The sequence below is a fragment of the Amblyomma maculatum genome, chromosome 1 (assembly GCF_055883805.1).
Source record: "Amblyomma maculatum isolate TAMU_Amacu chromosome 1, ASM5588380v1, whole genome shotgun sequence".
Classification (NCBI taxonomy): Eukaryota; Metazoa; Arthropoda; class Arachnida; order Ixodida; family Ixodidae; genus Amblyomma; species Amblyomma maculatum.
Genome location: NC_139344.1, coordinates 77,228,850 through 77,242,308, shown reverse-complemented (window position 1 = coordinate 77,242,308; position 13,459 = coordinate 77,228,850). Strand labels below are relative to the sequence as shown.

The window sequence follows — 13,459 nt, the reverse complement described above, 5'->3', positions numbered from 1 at the left end:
CAACATCTCCCGGAAACTATTCGTCCAACGATTCGTTTGGAGTTCAGTGTAATTTGTGCTGTCGATAGTGGTTATATATATATATATATATATATATATATATATATATATATATATATATATATATATATATATATATATATATATATATATATATATATATATATATATATATATATATATATATATTAGTCCTTAGTCCTTACTAATTAGTTAACATGCGTAAATGAAAATAATACTGCAGATTAACAGGCGTGACTCTGAACAGCTCTGGATCTGTTGCACTGGGCTGGGGCCCACTAAGTTCGGTAAACCATGGGTACATTAAGCTATATATATATATATACACCGGCTGAGTGCCCCATCTAACGTGAGCCAAGGGTAAAAAATTAAATATTTAAGCCAGGCTAGGGAAACCAGTCGTTAGAGCTGCCAGCCGCCTTGCACGCCGCAGGCAGGCAGGTACGGGGAACTCCGACGCTATTTTCTGCGTGCAACCGAAACTGAGCGCACGCGGAGCGCCCATTGTACGGCGCAGACACAACGTCTGCTGTTGACTTGTCGAAGTGAATGCAGCGTCCAGTTCGATCGGAGTGTGTTTCTGGCATCGGTCACCGAGACCAAGCCACACCCCAGATCTGGTTCGTGCAATTACGTCTACACGCGGATTTTTCCTTTTTCTTTTTTCATCCGGTATAGAATCGCGCGGTTCTGAAATTCGAACGAAAGTGCTTTTGCACGCGAGGCGGACGTCCCTCCTTTGTGCCATCGCTGTCACCCGAAGAGGTTACTGACCACCAGACATATGGAGATGTGTCTCTTTCCGGAGCCTAATAAGCGAAATAACGTAGGTCGGATATATGTAACAGCAAGAGAACGAATCAGCTCTATTTACACTTATTTGCGTAACACACTTTCCTAACACGGCTCTGACCATGGCGTCTCCCCTCACCCTCACCCTCACTCAGCAACAGCCCGCAGCAGGCTTCACACCCGCAGTTCTAGATCCTGAAAAAAAAAAAAAGAGATTTCTACATCCACAATGAGCGCAGGGGACGAATACCTGCTCCACTGGTTGTGACAAGCTATGGCTTCAGCAGGCGCGAATTATGGTTTTCCCTCGTACCTTGGATGCCCGGAGAGCAAGCTTGGGACATTGCGATGATCGACTTGTCTAACGTCCGCGGCGGTTAAAATTTTAGGACTTGTCCTACGCACACTGAATTCCTCGGGGGCTGAAAAAATGCGAGTATGGTTGCCTGAGAACTGGAAAATGTTTGTCTGGTAATTCGGCAAATTCACGAGCTTGAAATGGCTCAAAGCAAAGTTGTTGGTTGCACTTTTTCCAAGTATCGCGCAACGAACTGACTGACGAAGCTAATGAAGCAACGTAACATCCCATCACTCAAATTACGAAGAAAGATTCAGAAACTTCTGTTTTGAAATGAATTGTTTAGGAACTCCTCGCCTTACTGAAAACCGGTTGACACCTGTCCGAGAAAAATTGTCACGGACACCTGCTAACTCCTTACAATTCTAGAGTGAACGCATTTAAATACCCCTTTCCTCGTACAATAGAAGACTGGAACCGACTGCCACCTTGCCTAATAAATATTGTCGACTCGATTGACCTGATTGAATCTTGATTACCTGGAAGTAATCTGCTCAGATGCTGTTGGTTTAAATGGTATTTCTGTGCGTTAGAAATAACGATTTTTGTTTCTTTCGTTGCTGTGCTCATTGACGTATACTTTTGATTATTGAACAAAGCTTTCTACTATTCTACCCCTGCCTGCTGTGATTATTTTGTTTTGTGTACATTTGTTTTATTTATGGTCATTTGACAATATGGCTATTGTTGTCCCTCCTACTAGGGCCCATCAAAGGGCCTGCGGTATATTGTAAATAAATAAAATTTGGACCCGCCAGTCACACTGCCCACGCGGGGCCGACAGACGCGTACAATAGGGGATGTAAACACTCAGAACTACTTAAAATAGTTGAACATTTTTTTGGTTTGCTTACTTCAAGAGTTATAGACATCGTATACATAATAAAAGCATAAAACTTCCATTATTTCACTTCTGCCGGAACTGGGAATGAACCGGCATAGAACCTGCATGCAGGTCCTCGGTCAGAGAATCGGCGCTCAAAATAAAGCACCACGCACAGTTATCGAGCACTCCTAGGCTAGTTAACTAGGCCCTTTAACGTGCAAATCGTAAAACACCATGCAGCACTTTCATCGTTCCGAAGGCTATTCAATTGATAAATCTGCCTTCGATTCAGCCGACATGCTCATCGTGTTCTGGGGCGATTGAGGACCACAGCGTAGCACGTGCTGATTTGATTTGTAAAATAGCAGTGGCTATCATTGATGATTTGATAAAGATCAGAAACTGTCCAGCACTGGGTGGAAGGAAAATATGTACAAGTAATGCTTGGAAACATTTAATGATAAGGTCTCAAAGGAATCAAGGTGGCGGTGCACCTGTTAAGATGCCCACGTTGGTCGACAGGCAGCTTCAGCGCCACGTACCGAATTCGTCAGCCAAGAGCACAATTCACACACAGATTTCATCAAACAAAAGAACGAGTAAAAATGACATTTCAGTAAAGCTTTCGGGCTACGGAGGCCTGATTCTTCAGCAATCAATCCGGATAGCGCGCGTTTCGTCTCATATCTTTTTCCAGTTTGGTGCAGGAACTGGTGTATATTGGCAAGTTTCGATAAAGGGGCCCGCTAGGCGCCTTGTGCACTCCGTCGCTCAGGCCTCACCTCAGTTTTCGCACTGACCTTTCGCCTTTTACTAAATTTTGCCGTGGAGTGAGGCACCCAAACGAGCTATACGGGCGAATGTTTGGAGGGTCTCGCTCGTTGGGCGAGGCCTAATCTTATAATCAAAGAAAGTATACCGTCACTCCGCTTCATCGCGTCTCAAAACGTTTCCGTAACTAGCCCAGAAATATCGAAGCACCAGTCAGGGTACTACTGTACTCCGTTTCACGAGTCGTTTACAGCATTCCGAAACGCAAGGGTGGCGCGCACTACATAACTGGGCTCTTATACCCTACTGTCAGCGACGGAGGTTAGTTGTCATTAGCGCAGTAACACGGCCGTACCCTTACAAAAATGCATGTAGGGTTTCTATAGAAATTCGAAAGCGTTGTGTCAATACACGCTGTTGAAAGTCTGTTGATAATCGGCAACATCTTGCATGATGCAGTGTTGACCTCTTGTTGAGCGCTTATGAAATAGTGGCCCATGTGTTTCTTAAGAGCGCTTTTGGAATTCGCGCAACTGAAATTCTGTTGATTTCAGGCTCAAATGCTTCAGAAACTCTGCAAGTGACGCTTTTTGATTTTCTGCTACCTTTCCACTCCTGAACAACAGAAAATAGTACACGACCATCGGTTTGCCAGGAGCAGACACGGGGTGATTTTCATTAATGCAAAAGTAGTACAGTACATCTCCTAGCTGCGATAAGTCACCACATTCTATGTTCTGCCCGACCAATCAACAATCCTGTCTGATCAGTGCTGGTTAATGATAAGCATAGTGAGGCATAAAAGAACAAAACAGATCTTGATCTTTTAAGCCCCATTATACTTACTCACTCATTAACCTACACTAAACTGACTAAATTGTTGATTGATCGAGCAGAACATAGAATGTGTTGACTGACCGCAGCAAGGATATGTGCTGTTCTACTTGTGCATTAATGTAAACCACCTCGTGCCTGCTCCCGGCTAACCGTTGATCACGCAGCATTTTCTGTTAATCCGCAGCGGAAAGGGAACACAGAATAAAAAATGCGCGTTAATGAGAAAGAAAAAATATGCATCTTTGGTGAACCCATAACATGAGCTGGGCTGTTTATTTGCTTTATTTCAATTCATATGCAAGGTATGACGCCAGGCTATTCTTTGCGTAAAACGCTGATACGTCCGGGAACTCCTCGCATGTGATGCTGAAATAAACAATATAAATCATAATTAAGTTGCGGTATATACTAACTTAAAGATAGAGGAAAGGCATTTGTGCGCTGCTCCACGTCATAGCTCAAGAAATTTCTTGTCTAAAATGAGTTGTCACTGTCTTTCACTGCTTAGACGGCATCGACCGCCGCTTCCACAGCTCGGCAGCACTGCCACATCGTTCATTTCTCCCTGATAAACAATATATGCTGCCGTCAAAGATCCTATTGTGAATATAAATAGCAAAGTGCAAGTCACAAGCATTACTACCCAGAAAACTTGAAGCAGAATTACCAACTATAGGCACCAAAATGAGTGGAAACAAAAACAAACACTGCAAAAATGGTGGAGCTGCACAGATTCAATAATCCACAATGTGTGACAGAGGCATATTATGATCTCGATAATGTGTCCGTCTCAGCGCGAGTAGCGTATCGAAAGAGTACAGCACTGTGCCGAACAATCCGTCAAAAACGGTCACCTTGTAAAAGAAAGAAAATGTCGCCATCCCAACTGGCGTTCCATCGGCCCCAGCGTCCGCGTTAGAGACAAGCCTGGTTCTCTCTCTCTCCCTCCTTTTTTTCCGACGAGGCTGGCTTGCCTGCTAGAAATATTTACATGCTCGCTTCCCCTTGTAGCACACACTGTACAAGACTGGCACAAACACGAATAGGAAAAAGTAAAACTCTCACCAAAGTGCAGACGCTCCCTCCGCCCGTGCCGGCTTTTCGCCCAGAATCCAAAACGCCTGCGACTGTTGAACTTCTTAAACACGTCCTCCTTGCGCAGAAGCTGCCACCCAAGAGCGGATTCCTCCGAAGACTTAAATGCGTACGTTCGCGCTCAAATTTGAACAAAACGATCTTCGTGATAATCACCAGCGAAAAACCTACATACGGTGCTTCGCTCACAGTGCAAGATGCGACCACGGTGGCGGGAAAACGCCAACTGAACTGGCACATCGCCGCACTCAGCGTACCCGCGTCCGCGTGCAAAGAAAACAGGGCGCGGAAGAACAGCTTCGGTGAAAAGGGGGAGCCGCCGCCCCCGCTGCGCGAGCTATGCTGCAGCCAAGGTCATCTCCGTGAAGACAAACCACGGAGAAGGCAGAGAGCAGAGACCCAGAGGGAGCAACCCCTCCCCCCCTCCCCCTTTTTCCCCCCAGCCGACAGGAAGTAACTCTCGACCCTCCGGACATGCTGGCGCCGTTCGCGGCACGGGGGAAAGATGGGTGTGGACAGTAGCAAGGCAGTGGCCGAATGCTTCTTTGAAAAGACGAGTCGCGGATAGAAGACGCGTGTAATCCTATTTTTTTTTCTTTTTATTTCATACGCGAATGTTTTTGCTATGCGTGTTAACTCTATAGTATGCGTGGGATCAATCCGTCATTATTAGAACCCCTCAATGTTTAAAGTGACTTCATTTTAGCATGGTGTCCACTTTAAGAAAGGAAGGAAAAGAAAAAAATAACAGTTAAATTCTCCAAAGACATACAGGATTCCAATACAGACTGCACCTCATTTTGCGGCAAAAGCTACGGGCAAAAATACCTAGGCTTGGGCAGAATGTCAGACCCTGAAGCATATATATAGTGAACTTTGCAACTGGTTTAAAAAAGCTTTGTCCTGCCCTACATGGTAGGTTCAATCTAGGATCCTGTTTGTTAGTATGATGACTCACTGAACTTGTTTTATGATAAATATAAAATATGTCCTACCACTAAAGTTACCTTCTGCGACATACAGAAGCTGATTCATTACGGATTCTGACTGACATTCAACGATGTATTTGCATTATTAGTGGAGGCTTTGCCATCATGAAGTTTTTAGGGCATATTTTCACTGTGTTGCGAAGCTTGAGCTAAGTGTGCACCGTTAATATGTACTTTTATATAACATGAACGAGCACGCAACTGCATGCTGCTCTTATATTTCCCTTTGCAGAATGTGGCCAATAGTTGATTACAAGTGAGACCAAAAATTCATAACGAAATTGTCACATCATGTTCTTATCATTTGTGCCTAAAACTACTTAAAAACATGGGTCAGCTTGAACAGTACACGCTAATTGTTCGTGAACGTTGAAAACTGACAACAAAAAGCACATAGAAAAAATAGCACAAAAAGTCTATTGGGTAGAACACAATGAAAATTCTGTGGGCCCTGTAAAGATTGCACTCAGCTGGGGTTGAATGTCTATCGAAATTCAATAAATTCAAAAGGCGGTCAATAGTCCAACAATAGAGTTTCAAAACTCATTTTTGTAAGGGTACAGAGCTAAAAGCTAGAACACTAAAATCAAGTTCGGCTTCTGTGCCGCACACTATACATGATTGTGCTCCTACGCTGCTATCACCGATGGTGGCTCACTAAAGTACGAGCACAATCGTGTATCCCGTGCCGCCCTAATCAATGACACAGATCGCCCCTGCCCTGCGCCATGCTAAAGCAGCTTGTGGAACGGAGTATAAATGTGGACGACAACAGCGAAAGTTAGAGAATTCGAAATATTCGGCATCAAACCTTCTTGTTAGGTACGTTTTCGGTGTGCTGAACGTTTCCTTAACCATACAGGATTAGGCCATCGCTATAGTGTATCTGACAACAGGCCTCTTCTGGCACCTTTTGTAGCAGTAGAAAAAGCCATGCGTATCACGAAAGCTCAGGTTAGAAGAATTGTTTTCGCAACTAAATTTTTTTCTCTGGGGAAATAAAGTCGGTGGACTGTGAGAAAATTCATCTACTGGAGCTGTAAAGTTCAAATTTTCCCAGTAAAACAAAAAATCCTCACATGCATTCAAATTTTATCTTCACAGCACTCTCAAAACGTGCAGGATGAAAAATAACGAAGTATATGAAAATGGATGAAAAACAAAATCTGCGCAAAATGAAAGAGTCATATATATACTTGGCATTACAGGCCCCGGGTAATATTTCTAGTCTAATTATCCTGAAGGGGTGCGGATATGGGGGCGCATCGTTGGCGAAACGCAGCAAGGATGCTGGCGGCCGAGGAGCGGCAGCCGGGGCATATGTATGCGAACGGCACCATCGCCGCTGGATATTCCTTCGTGACGTTATAGGAGCGCAGCACTGGCCGCCAACACACTGCTTACTCGAAGAGGTATGCAGCGGGCTCAGCTCTGCTACGGATTCATAAATAATGCCGCATTTGAGCGGGAAAACACTGGAGTGGCTTTGGCAGTAACACGTTCTCCTCAGCACTTCAAAAAAACTTCACTGATTAAGCTTTTAGCGTTCGTAGTTTGTTAAAGATGCTCGCAAAGTGTGTGCGATGGTTTAATTCGTGCGAAACAGTGACGGTCATATCCAATGGTGTTTGAAGAGTGTTTTCACGAGAAAGCCAGACGTAATTCTCAGAAACCTCCAGGAAAGTTTCAAACGCAGGGCTTACGCGCGGCGCGAATTTTATTGCTAATGCTGATGCAATCCAGTTCGGGCAGTATAGCACGGGAGCACAGAGCCGAACGCTTGAAAACGATACTTACCGCCTGAGAGCGCGCGGGCTGCGCTCCTTTATTTAAGACCTCAGAAAATAACCTATACAGCAACCATTCTCGCAATCGTCAAGACGGTTTGTATTAAGAGAAAAAGCAACTTACGTGGATTAGTCTTTACGCCTTTACATCGTGCACAGAACGCGGCACCACGTTCAACCGTTTTGGCCGACTTTAAAAAAATTTACATTTCACTTGTGTTGAGCCGGTCGCATCCGCCTTACGTGCCTTTAGTCCATGTCCTCGCAGCTGGAACATTTGCAAAACACTATCTTAAGCAGGCTGCGACCACTCTGCCGTCGTGGCTCACTGATTAGGCGCTCGACAACTGCAGCCGGAAGACCGGGCTTTGATCCCGGCCGCGGCGGCCGTTTTTCGATCGAGGTGAAACACAGGGCGCCTGCGTATACTGTCCGATCTCGGTGCATGCTGAAGAATCTCACGGGACGAAAACTATTCGGAGCCCTACACTATACGGTGCCCCTCATAGCATGAACTGCTTTAAACCTGAAAACAGACGATGAGAAGTGTTCTCCTGTCATTCGTCGAGGCATGCTTCAGTTGTTTGCAAAGGAAACAAAGAAACAAAAAACGAAACTGAACTCAAGCACTTATAATGCCTTGAAATCACATTAGAAAATGATATATGTTCTTTCTTTTTGCCTTTTCTTTTTTAGGAATGAAGAAAGAACGATTTTATTTTAATTTTTTTTTCAAAATTGTCATTTTTTTTCTTCTTCACATCCCTAAGCAGAAGTCGAGGTGGCTGGCTACTGAAAGTGTGGGACGTTCTGCTCATTTATCTCTAAGAGAAGGCCAATCTTAGTCCCAGGCCCACCTGCCAGGGGCACCGCTTTTAATTGTGAAGCTACTGTGACATACTGTTATATGCCATTAAGCACACGTGGATAGGAAACGCCTTACCCTTTGATACGGGGCAACATATTTGCTTTATGAAATTCCTCCTACGTCCATGCCGGGTAGTTAGGAGTCTCGCTTAATTAGAAAACCATTGAGATGCATTTTTGTAAATAAATAGCACAAAAATATACAAGCGCACCGAGAAAGGATCTGCGGATGGACTGGTTGCTATGGTGCGATTGGCATGTGAAAAAGATTACGTTCTTAAAACATTTCCCAAATTTTTTCCGCAATTTCCGGGAGTGCGACTGAAAATATGACGATGTCGTCGGGACTTCTGTTGTTTTTATGATGGGGTAGCAGGTTCGTTCCCAGTAAGAACTTGAGAGGGCAGCCTCCACTGAAACCGGCGGGGTGTTCCTCCTGCGTTGTTGCTGTTCTGCGTAATAGCTGCGCGCACAACGGCTCCACCCTGGGAAAGCTGTGTAGCTGTACCTTCAGCAGGCTAGGAACGCAAAGAACAGAGGCAAAATACTGCAGACCTAGATGTGCTTGCGTTTGAAAATAAAGGTGCGGTTATAAGGAATGGAAAGGTGCCGAAACTGTCTCACCGCACTTTGTGGGACGAGAAGAAAAGGTGGAAGGACTGAAGAGAGGCTTGAAAGAAACACTGCGCGTGCATATGGAGCGTTCCAGCGTCTCTTGTCTCTGCAGAGCGAGAAAAATAAGACGCACAAGCGAAAGCCTTCTCAAGCGCAAGTGTCCGCAGTCGCAGCGAGGAGGCTGAAAGAAGCCGGCGTAATGCGAGTTCTGTTTGCGTCCAGACTTCAAGAGATGAGTGGAGTAAAAGGCCGACAGCGATCATTAATACCTTAACGCTATACCGACACTCGGTGTGAAAGAAGACATTGTTGGCGTGATAGCGATCAACATCTCCCGGAAACTATTCGTCCAACGATTCGTTTGGAGTTCAGTGTAATTTGTGCTGTCGGTAGTGGATATATATATATATATATATATATATATATATATATATATATATATATATATATATATATATATATATATATATATATATATATATATATATATATAAGAGCTCAGCGCTGTTAAAAACCAAGACCTAGCTGGACCCATATATTCTAACGCGGATCCCTCGAGGTACACGAATCTCTCACCGATTTGCCAAAGCACAGATACAGTTGAGACGTTTTGCGACATGAATAGCAGTCGTGCACCCCATTTGAGCTCCTCACATCGTCTGCTCTCGTTTATTTGGAAAGCCTGCATCAAAGTGCATTTGCGCTAAGCGGTGTTTCATGCCAGAACAGAGCAAAACTGCTAAAATCACTGATAATCGAAATGTGAAATGTTTTCAAGCGACGTTTTCGACATGTGTTAAAAGTTCTTCGTGCTAGTATTGTATTCGGTGTGTTTGCGTATTCCAAGTAGGCTGCCATGCTCCACGCGGCGCTTGGTGGCCCTATTTGCTGAAACCTCGGATTGTAAGCATACAATCATAGACACAGTCTGCTTCACCCTTGTTTAAAGCGCTCGGGCAGTGCGCATCATTCAATAAAAGCTGAAATTGGAAAGTACCCCACCGTTTGCGGACAAAGTGCTCACGATCACTTTCTTCGCAGGTCTGTGTGGATCTACTTCCGTACAAACGTTGCCTATAAGAAGTTTAGAAACTCCGAGGAGGAGCCCATTATTATGCAGGAAAGTGCGCTGAGGGAGCGCTATGCACAAGGGTGACGTTCATACATAATTGGTTCGAATTACTGCCCCGAAATAACCTCCAACTTTACAAGCACATATATTCTGTTCGTTACAAGAAATCCGTTTACACGCTGTAAGGCAAACGGTTTCGTCGCTAGTTTCATACGATAGTCAGGAATCTGGCGCCACGTGGAGGTCGGAGGACGGATAGCGTGTAACTGCGAACAACTTGCAAAGAATTGTCTGCAGGGGCGGTGGTCTCGGTCATGAACGTGTCTGAATGCATCCAAATCGTGCATCGTGGATGCTGGGCTCACTACGTGAGTGATGCGACCGCTTGATGACGTCATTCGTTTGTCGTCAGTCGGAACGTTCTTTTACCTGCGTCTGGAATGTGACGTCACGTTGGCAAGAATCCCTTTCAGATTTTGCGCCGCTTGGAGATTTATCTCCAAGATCTCCAAGGCTTCACATCGCTCTTTCAGCAAGTTCAGGTCTTCGGCACCACCATTTGAATAAGGAACACCTGAGTTCCTAACTCATGAGCGGTTGATGCTTCCGCCGTGAAGCGAAATTATGCTATACCTGGTATAATAGTACCCTAAATGACAAAATATGTTACCATCAATGGTCATTAGACAATATTATGAAATACAAAATGGGTATGGAACTCTACTCATATGGGAACAAGAACACTAAAAATATTTAAACGCAAATTACGTAAATAAGAAGGAAGAGAAGATCCACAGTGATAAAGATGGCTCGGTTGCGTAAATAATCGAATTCAGTGTGTTCGCCCTCATTTTTTAAAGGCTCCGGCAGCTCTATCCGTTTTTCTGTGGGTGATGGCAGCAATGATGTATAGAACCACGTCAACGCTTAAGGCTTGAACTGTTTAATAGACGACGTGATGTTCTCTTGCGGGAGTATATAAAAGTGCTGCGCAAGGAAATATATGGAGGTGGCCTCGGAATATATTTCAGCTGATCATCAAAAATAATATCATGTTTCCTGAGTTTACATACAAATCGCGCTTCAGTTGCCCTGACTCCACAACCAATAGAATTGGGGTTACCGCCTGCCACCTAGGCACTCTTACTGTGAGCCTGTGCCTAGTGTTGGACGCCATACAACGACAATCAGAGTCGAAAACTGCGCGTCTTTCGGAAGCGACGACAGTGCACTATTATGCAACTTGTCCCCGACTGGATGAATTTGACAGTATTTTAGGCCGTTACAGGTCCAGGATTTCGGGACACTTTTTTTAATTGTAAGGCAACTGTGAAATATAGTGGGAGACTATTATGCACATGTTGATGGGAGTCGTCTAAGTTCCCGATGCGTGGGAAAATGAGCTTTTGAAGTTTTTCTGGACTCGCAGCAAGTAGTTAAAACTGCCATGAAAACCTGATGGGCTGCATATTTGAAAAATAATTGCGAGGCAACTGGAGTATTGTAAGGTACATTTACGAACATATTAACAGAAATGGTCCGAGCACACAATGAGCAGAAGAAGTTTCCTGTTGAAGATTGTACTGTGCTCACAACAGATAAGTCACGAGTGCATTAAAAAAAGCTGGGGCGCAGTTTTGAGAAATAATGGCAAAAAAACTAAATGTTTTCAGAGAGATCTGCAGAGATATTGTTGTTATCGGGACGTTCAATGACATGTGAAGGAATTGACGTTCAGAAAACCTTTTCCAAGAAAATGTACAAACTTGCTCGGTATGTAACCAAACGTTGCTGTCGAAATCAATCTTATATTGTTATATTAATTGTTACGTATGTGCACTGGCACATTACCTTTGTAAAGTAACTTTTTTTTTTTAGTCGATATTTATTGCCTCAGGGCATCAGTAGGTTATGAGATGAAGGATGAATAAATGATTAAATGAATGGAAAAAGGTTGGCTGATTGAATGAAGTCCAGAAGTGAGCGATGATGAGGTCCCTGCGTCCAAGTGACGTATGAGGCAGGATTGGTTGCTGAAAGGCCAGCTATGCTCAGGTGCCGGATTCGTGTTGGCTTGAGTGCTGGGCAGTCCCACAGCAAGTGGTGGATGTCGGCCTCGACATCTTCGTTGTTACAGATCGGGCATCCTGGGCGAGGATATAAGTGTTGGTAGTATGACCACGTCCTAGTTACTGCTGGTGTAAGGGCAACACCGACCCGGATCCTCCTAAGCGCAACCTCCTCAGCACGGGTGAGACCGCGGGGAAGGGATATCGCACACGGACGGATAAGTGCACGTGTGCGGCGCCGGAGGTGCTCCTTTCTTGACAAAAGGAGGGTAGCGTCGTCGACTTCGAGAAGCCGTGGGATTGATGCGTCTTGGTTCACGAGGCGGGTTGCAAAATCAGCTTGACTTTGGGAAGGCAGCAGATCCCGTGGGACCCACTCAATGCGTATTGATTGTGGGATGCGCGCCGCAAGCTGGTGGATGTCCTGACAAATTTTAGGGCAGCGGCTGACACGTTGGAGCAGACGTACTGCTTGAAGTGCGTCAGTGCGGATGACAACGTGGGCTGTAGGGAGCATGGTTATAGAAGTCACGGAGCAGAGTGCCTTCTGAACTGCCACAAGCTCAGCGCAGAAAGATGTAAGTGGTTCCGAAAGCTGAAACGTAGTTGTCTGATTCAGGCTAGGTCTCCGTGGACAGTAGATTGCCGTTTTGGCTTCACAGCCTTGCAGGCTTCCATCTACGTACACTACTATGGAATCTTGAGGCAGGTTAGTATCTTGCTCTTCAAATCTCTGGCGTAGCAACGATGCAGAGTTGGCAGACGTCGGTCTGCGGATGTCAGTTGGCTTGTTGTCTCCTAACTGTCTAAATTTCCAGGGATGGAGAACTGGCGCAGGTGGCTGAAGAATAATGTGTGACGTTGCATACGCCCTCAGTGCTTGCGTGGAATGTGACAAAGTGGCCTTGAGTCTGCGAGCATCACGATGCTGCTGCACCAGTTCATCGATGGTGTTGAGCTGCGCATTCTCCCGTAACGCTACGACCGGTGTGATTCGTGGGAGGCATGTTATGGTTCTCATAGCTTCTCGATTTACGGTTTCAAGGCGATCCCATTGTGCCCTTGTAAGATGCTGGAACTGGGCCTGATAAACAATACGGGGCTGCAGAACCGCCCTCACTAACTGGCGTGCAACAGACGAGCCAGCGCCACCCGTTTTAGGTGCAATTCTCCTTATTAAACTTATAGTTTGAAGTGCTTGCTTTTTTGCCTGAGAGAGCCAAGCAGTCGCTGATCCTGATTGGTGAATTGTTAAGCCCAGAATTTTCAGGCTCGAACTTTCTTGTATTGGGGTGCCTGATAGAGAGAGACGGATTGGGTTTGAGGCAAATTTACGGCGTCCCCAGCGGTTGGCGACTGA

General features: G+C 45.1%; 1 protein-coding gene and 1 non-coding gene across 2 annotated transcripts in view; both read left to right on the top strand.

Moving 5' to 3' along the window:
* Positions 1–13,459, top strand: part of LOC146202854 (QRFP-like peptide receptor) — an 800,647-nt gene that overhangs the window by 421,172 nt on the left and 366,016 nt on the right. The gene's annotated exons all lie outside the window — the stretch shown is intronic.
* On the top strand, positions 2,765–2,889 carry LOC146202856 (U5 spliceosomal RNA). Its single transcript, XR_014704568.1, has one exon. It is a non-coding gene; the product is annotated as a U5 spliceosomal RNA (small nuclear RNA).